This window comes from Papaver somniferum, chromosome 5 (genome assembly GCF_003573695.1).
Source record: "Papaver somniferum cultivar HN1 chromosome 5, ASM357369v1, whole genome shotgun sequence".
Taxonomy (NCBI): domain Eukaryota; kingdom Viridiplantae; phylum Streptophyta; class Magnoliopsida; order Ranunculales; family Papaveraceae; genus Papaver; species Papaver somniferum.
The window spans coordinates 69,710,685-69,719,434 of record NC_039362.1 but is presented as its reverse complement, the minus strand read 5'-3'; positions in this window follow the sequence as shown (position 1 = coordinate 69,719,434).

The following is an 8,750-nucleotide window of genomic DNA, read 5'->3' as shown; positions in this document are numbered from 1 at the left end:
TTTTTATTTTGATGTTTTTTCTTTGCCTAGTAAATCTTCGGATGAGAATTTTATTTTCTTATCTTTCTTTATAATAAGGCACCCCAAATGCGCCACATGGCACAACCACAATCACCGTACTATATGGTGAAGCCATGTCATCATTATTATACATGTCATTTCCATGTCACTAGACACCTTTCATATAAAGAGGCATGTGAAAGTGGACAGTTGAGTAATTTTTTGATAGACTAGAAATCACGTTGTTTAGATTTGAGGTGAAGCGACACCGCAATCGGTCTCAACTTTATCGGGTTTCCATAATCACATCGGTTTACCCTTTGAAAGTTTTAATTGGTAGAAAGTAGGAAATACCAATTGGTCCTAAGAATAATATATTAGAGTTAAGCCCCGTTTGGGATTGTTTTTTTCAACTAAAAGCACTTTGTAACAAACTCTTACCAAAAATTGTGTTTGGTAAATTTTTTTCAAAGTGCTTTTGGAGAGAAACACTTTCATTTTAGGCTTGCTTTTAAAAGCTACTCAGCACTAGCTTTTAAAAGCTGGAAAAGCAGAAGCTGTGGACCCACATAATTCGATTTAATTGATTCTCTATTTTAACCTTGTTAATTTATTATAAAGACAAGTTTTACCCTCAAATATTACATTTAACATTATATTTCTAACTTTTATTTTATTTCTCTATTTATTTATTTTTTTTATTTAAAATAATAAATACAATAATTTATTAAAATAAAAATAATAAAAATTAATAAATATTAAAATAATAATATTTTCTAATCAAACCATAATAATAAATTTTTTATTAAATAATAAAAAATTAAAATTAAAATTAAATTAAATAAATAAAATACATATTACTTATATTTTATTAAATGTATTAAAATTAAAAATATAATTTACTATAATAAAATTGCATTTAAAACTAATTTTTGGAGTATGTCTATTTTCGTCATTAACTACATCACCAACACTTTTAAATATTAGTTTGCCAAACAGAATTTACAGTTTGTTAATTGCACAATGCTTTTAAAATTATAGTTTACCAAATGTCATGCCGATTTATTTCCACAGCACAGCACAGCACAATAGAAAAGCGCTTTTCTAAAATTCACAGCAATACCAAATTAGCCTTTAGTTTGGTCCAGTTGACCCAGTCAATTGTCTGTTTGGTCCTTTTTAAAAATATAAATTGTTACTTGGTCCAAAAAATTATTGTTTGGTCCTAGGATGGACAATACCCACGCGGGATGACGTCATCAATGATGTCACAGTCCTTTGATAATGACAAAAATACTATTTTTTCTCTTTTTTTTCTCTCTTAATAAAAATAAATAAATAAAAACTTAGAACTTAAATATCTTTTGACCATATGTCCAAAAATGATAAATTTTATATATTCGGAAAGCCCACGATGATAGCTTTCCAACGAGTACCATTGTCGCTATGTTTCAGAGCTTTTAATTTTTGCCTTATTTTTTAGCTATATATAAAATGAATTATTATACGAGTTCATTCTACAAAATGAACTACTTTAATGAACTATTATACGAGCTCATTATACAAAATCAACTACTTTAATGAACTATCATGCTAGTTAGATCATTCCAAAAAGTGAACTCTTTGGATTAAATAACATACGAGTTCATTCTACAAAATGAACTACCTTACGACTTCATTCTACAAAATGAACTGGTATAATGAACTATTATTACGAGTTCATTATACAATATGAACACCTATCACGGGTTCATTCTACAATATGAACTACCGTTTACGAGTTCATTTTATAAAATGAACTACCATAATGAACAACTATTACGAGTTCATTCTACAATATGAACTACCATTCTTAATTACTATTACGAGTTCATTTTACAACATGAATTATCAATCCTACAATATGAACAACTATTATGAGTTCATTCGAAATAAAGAACATCTATCACGAGTTCATTCTTCAATATGAACTATAATAATGAACCACCACTGCGACTTCATTCTTCAAATTGAACAATTACTATGAGTTTATTCTACAAAATAAATTGCTAGTGTATACGAGTTCATTCTACGAAATGAACTGGTAGAACTAGAATGAACTACCATGTTATAAAATAGTGTTCATTCTCGAATATGAACTACTATTATACCGAAAAAAATTAAAAGCTCCGAAATATAGCGACAATGGTACTCGTTGGAAAGCTATCGTCGAGGGATTTCCGAATATATAAAATTTATTAATTTTTGACTTGTTATAAACGTGTAATTAAGTTAAGAATATCTAGGGTAAATCTCGTTTATTACTGGGATGCCCTTGTGTCTAGCCCTATAAATAGAGACTCTAATGTTTATATATTTTATTGATTGATAGAATTTCTCTCTCTCTTCTTCCCCTCTATTTTGCGTCTCCTTCTCTATCTTCTCCTTTTACAAGACGTTATCATGCACGTAGCTCTATCCATTATTTTCTAAACCTTATTTTCTTTTAAGTTTCTTTTTATTATTATTATTTTCTTAAAAGCCTCGCATGTTTATTATTACGAGAACATATAGTTATATGTTCGGGATTGATCTTTATTTTCACTTTTATTTTGATTTAATCAATCGTAACTTGAAGTCCATGAGCAGTATATACTAACATCTATTTTGTCTTTTTTAATTGTGTACACAGGTGATTGATCACTTTGTAGTAGTAGGTCATCACGTGGTGGAGATAAAATACTTGGTACTGGCGATCTAATCACATGCAAGGCTTTGCCATGCTATGCCACCAAGCTTCAAGGGTTCTCCCTTCAGTATCCATAATATATTATTTCTTTCTTTAATAATTTATTTTAATTATGGAATTTAATTTGATTATGGATGTATATGTTTATACAAACGGGCTTAATATATATCTCGTTTTTTTATCATAGAAAAACAAATAAGTAAAATCCGTTAAAAGACGGTTTATGGTTTTTATTACCCTAGTAAAACCATAATGGTGTTTTTGATTACCTCTTTAGTTGTTGGAGTACGGTATTCTTTTCTTCTCTAAATATTTTTTCGTACGAAAGAAAGAAAAATAATTCCATTTAAAAAATGGTTAGCGATTTCTATTTTTTTAATGAAACTGTAATCACCAAAAATTGGTGTTACCGCAATTTAATCATTTATATGGTAACCAATCATGTGCATGATTGAAAAACCTCCGGCCAGTTAATACTGATATCTTTGTCCATTGGACAATGATCATGTGATTCGTATTTGGTTTAGATTCTTTATGGAAACCATTCTTTTACCACACAATGGATTTTCCATAGCAAATGGATTTTTTTTCCCCAGTCATCTATACGATTTTGGTATGTCGTTTTACCAATCGATATTAGTTTTCTTCATAAATTCTCCATAATGAGATGTAAAATTGGCATTCTAAGAACTTTTAGCAAGTTTTGGTTCATGATTTCTATTCCTTCAAAGAAATCTTCGTCAACCAAAAGGTATAATTTTCTCAACAAAGAATACCATAATGATTTCTTTATTTTTCTCAAAAGAATCATTTAAAACAAATTGGAATTAAATTTCTCTATGGATCCTAAAAGCATGAGATTGTTTATTACGGTATTCACAATTGAAAACACCAGTTGCTGCATTTCTGAGGGATATTGAGCAATTATTCTTCTTCCTTGTGCTAATCTCAAAAATTGTTATTACTGTTGCAATACAGTAGGACACAAAAGATTAATGGGTGCGCACCCGGCTTGTTAGCTTATACAATTAGTCCTTGAGCGACTTAATGGATATTTCTATAAATATCTTTTGCTAACATAAGTGTCCATAACTTTATTTTAATTTAGTTTTTGGAGAGTTTGCATATTTTATATGGTTTTGTACCAATTAATTTTTGGATTCCAAACGTAATCCATAGTTGATGTTAAATATGTATGTCTACTAAGACTAGTTTTTTTTTTAAAATGTCGAAAGACATATTTTCTAATAAGTATATATCTCGAATTAATCGGATAATACTTTATGATTTTTTTTTCGTATTTGAGATAAAAGAATTTCTACCATAATCAGGGGAGACTATACACTACCGAACGTTGGAGTTCGTTAACTTAAAAGCTATATCAATTTCTCTCCCATCACTCAAATCGATTTTAAGGCTGTCAATATATGATTGGCTGAAATTTCTCATTTTACTTTTTACCTCTTAAGAGGAAAATCCAGTCACATCTAGCAGATAAGTCTATAAGAGGCTACAGGTAGTGCTCCAATCGAGTCTACTAAGTTCACATTCTCATATATAATATCTTCACACTTGAAGATGAGGAGATTATATTGCCCGCGGGCGCTGGTACCAGTAATTGATTAAATTTTGCAAGATATGCATAAACTTGAGAATTGTGTGGGCTTATAGTAAGCCAATTATTGTCGAATATTCATTTATAGTAGCTATTGAAATAATAAATGACCCCTCTGCAGAGAAATATCGACATATTTGATTGTATGCACAAAATCCAAATTATGTTGGATTGAAATCTCTAGAATAACGCGAATTACGGATCCAAAACTTAACACCTTAAACGTGCAAGCCTGAATTCTGAAAATTACAGGTTGGTGTAGTTGTGATGCGTTATTAAGAGAAATTTTTCGTTGTAAAAACGACTTTAAGGGTTTAATTTTTTCTCAGACCCTAGGATTGTGATTTAATAAATTTTTGTTCTCTATGAATAATGCTTTTGGTGTGGTATTCCTTGAAGGAATCCTATTGCATTTACACAAAAATGTGATTGGGAACATATTCAAATTTGTAATCCTTAGAGGATTCAAATTATATTCAGACAACCACCTGACTCGATTGTGTTAGGTTTTAACAATCCTTTATGTGTGTTTTAGAAAATTGGTCAAAACCAAAAATCCGGATTAATTAGTTGATGGTTTCAACGTTATAAGTCTCTTGAGGAGACCTTAAAAACACAAAAATCCACGCCTTAGCAGCATAAATTCTATTTTATTTCCTTTCTTAAATTTGCAGTTGAAATTATGCTAGCATAAACTCGTCTTTAAGACATACTAGAGTTATTATTTTGATGCTTATTTTATTTTATTTTTTTAGAAACTCATATAATTGGGTTAGCATCAATAAAAATGTCAAAATTTGTACTCTTTTCCCTTTGTTTCAAGTTTTGTTCCATGTGGTTTTCCTGACAAGGTTTTAATGAGGCAATATCTCCGACGTTTAAATTTCTTTTAATGTTGATATTTGTGCTCTTTTTTTCCTTCGTCCAAATTTTTCCCATTGGGTTTTATTGGCAATGTTTTAGTGAGGCAATTTAATTCAACTGATGGTCATCCAAGGGGGAGTTGTATAAATTTTGGTTGTTTAGTGGATGCCCACATTTGATTAAACCAAATCAACTTAATCATCTCCTGAGAATTTGGATTTCCTTCTAACAAATATGATTTTTGTTCACATATGATAAGGTATTCATATCTTGGCACTTTGTTGAAGAAACTACATCAACTATTTCTGCAATCATCTCCAAGAAATCAGCAATCCAAGACACAAGTACTTAATTATTTGAAAGAAGCATGAAGACTCGAGAATACTACTATTAGAAGACTAACACAAAATAAGTCTTCATCAACTGGCAGATTTCTCACGAAAGCATTACTATCTCTAGCATTCAAGAAATTCGTTCATTGAAATTGGGAAAGTGTCGACTCGAAGATTTGCAAGCCAAGATTTAACTGAAGTACTTATCAGGGGGATCATCATAGTAAAAGGTATTTTACTGGGCTATCACGTTGTACTCTTTTTCCTTCGTCAAGGTTTTGTCCCATTGGGTTTTTCCTTGTCAAGGTTTTAATGAGGCAACATATGCATGTCCAGCTTCGTTCTAAGTTTACTCACAATTGTACTCTTTTCCCTTCGATCAGGTTTTTCCCCTTTGGGGTTTCCTGACAAGGTTTTAACGAGGCAATTAGCTTAGACACAATGTCATCAGGGGGAGTGTTATAAACGTGTAATTAAGTTAAGAATGAATGCGAAATTGGGGGATAAGAAAAGTAATTGGGGGATATTGATTACTTCCCCCAACCCATGGTGTGTGCTAAGGGGTGATTTTTGGGTATGAAAATACTAAAATACCATTTGATTAATTAAAAAACATTATGAAAAGACCATTATACCCTTTCTCTTAAAACATAAAAATCAAATAACCAAAACATATCCCCCATTCTCTCAATTCACTACCGACACTCTTAGGGTTAGGTTTTGATTTTCTTTTCATCGTTCCTCATCGTTCCTCATCGATTATTCGTCGATTCAAAAATTTCTTCGTCGATTAACCTACCTGAATCATAAACAATGCCTCCACGAAAGAAAACAAATGCCCAATAGAACTCAAAATCGATTACCTTGTCCGAGGTTTGCCCCACGATGTTGAACAACGACATATTGTACTTGTTTGTCTTGTAGGTACAATCCATCAAAAGAACACCACAACATGTATTTGCCAATTGTGAAAGCAAAGGATACGAAATGAATATTTGAAGGGGCTTCTCGTCCGGCCCTCTTTCAATGATACGCGTGTAGTTGTAATCCCAAGTTATCTTCTCAAATTCTTGCATAACGGACCTCCCTTCCCATTCCACCCTTCTAATAGTTTCTTGTGCGCTATAAATTGTACGTAGAGAAGATACGTTAGACGCATCCTTTTCCTTGAAGCCTCTGAGAATTTGTCTCGGTTTGATAAGTGCTTTGGTCAATCTCTTTACATCCTCGAACTCATGAGGTTTTAGCTTTACAACTAGGGAGTGACCAACAAAATATTTCGGATCCCGGCGGTTATGACAGCCACACAAAACCTCACAATCACAATTTTTGTCATTTAAACGGAATACAAGATTAAACGAGCAATTATTCTTCCTCGTACGAGTCTTGTATACCCTATTAGTCTTCTTTGGATATACATAATACTTTATCTTGTGGCTATTCTTCTCCTTGTATTTCCCACTTCTCTCGCAAGCCATCTCAAAATGCCTCTTTGAACCTTCGGTATTTCTCACCAACACAGACATGTTCTTAAGAGCCGTCTCTTTAGCCCAAGCGATTGCTTCATTTCGATCTATTATTCCCTACATAAGATCAATTTCACGTTCATTAGAAGGTTCATTACTAGCAATCCATTAGTGAAGTTCAAGTAACTAGGTGAAAAGTATTCTTTGGTCACCTACCAGTGGTATTTTATAGTATTCCGACGTATCCCGATGAAGCGGCTTTGCATTTGTTGGATCAATATATGTCACCACCTAAAGATCGAATGAAAATTAGTTCCAAACGAAATTAAAACACTACGCCGAAAACCCGTACCGGCATGCTCGACCAATGTTCCGACATTGTCGAACTTAACCAAAACTGAAGACCAAATTTGAAACATATTCCGGCATAAAAGATTCATTAGACAGCAACACCGGAAGCCAAGGTGCCGGCATTCTCGTAATTTATTGTCCCAAGCCGGTACACGCTTCCGGCATTAAAAATAATTGATATGTAATGCCGGTATTTAGCTTTGGAAAACATTTATTCCTGTATGTTTTTTGGTAGGTACCGGCATTGTAAAATTGAAACTTAACAACGCCGGTTGCGCTGCCGGCATTCTCGATATTGATGGTACCGCGCCGGTATGGATTTCCGGCGTTGATGTTTATTAATTTCCCATGCCGGTATTTGGTTTTAGATGGAAATGTTTCATGTATGTTTTTCATGCAGTTCCGGCATAAAAACCTATCAATGAAACCATGCCGGTTGAATATTCAGTAGTATATTCCTTGGTAGGTAAAAAAGTTAACTTCGTACCGGCATAGTTTTTTGGTAGAATACTATGCCGGATCAATATTCAACATGGGGGATATCGCTCTACCGGCACGGTCGTAGTATGAATACCATGCCGGTATTGAGTCTGCCGGCATGGTATTCATACCATTTCTATGCCGGCACCTAGGTTTTACAGTTGAAAAAATGGCGGGTTTAAAGAAAAAAATCGATTTTTCAACCTCCTAACAGCTTTACCTGTGTATTGGGGATGCTTGCATGTTGTGCAAGTTTACTTTCTTGTGTAGCTTCTTCGAAAAACTCTCCATACTCGTCAAAATCATCATTCAAGGGTGTTGACTCAACAAAGAGTTGCAATTGAGAGTTGTTGTCGTTAGCTCCTTGTTGTAGTTGAGCTAAAGATTCAGCAACTGCAATTCTCTCCTCAAAATCATCTTCCATTTTCACAAAAAAAATTCCACTCAAAAATATTTTTCCCTCCTTCTACTCTCACCTCACTCACCCAAATTCAAATAAAACACACACTAATCATTTATCAAAAATCTTATGATTTTATTAATTATTATTAATCACTAATCCTGATTAGTGAGGGGTAGATTAGGTAATACGTAAAATACTTAGATAGGGGTGACCCCGAATTGATATCTGGATCCAGTTTTTGTCCTTTTCTTATATCCCCCAATTGTTTTTTTTTATCCCCCAATTTCGCATTCTTAAGAATATCTAGGGTAAATCTCGTTTATTACTGGGATGCCCTTGTGTCTAGCCCTATAAATAGAGGCTCTAATGTTTATATATTCTACTGATTAATAGAATTTCTCTCTCTCTTCTTCCCCTCTATTTTGTGTCTCCTTCTCTATCTTCTCCTTTTACAAGATGACTTATATTTTGAGAGATATTTAATTTTTAAACTTTTATCTATTAAGGTTAA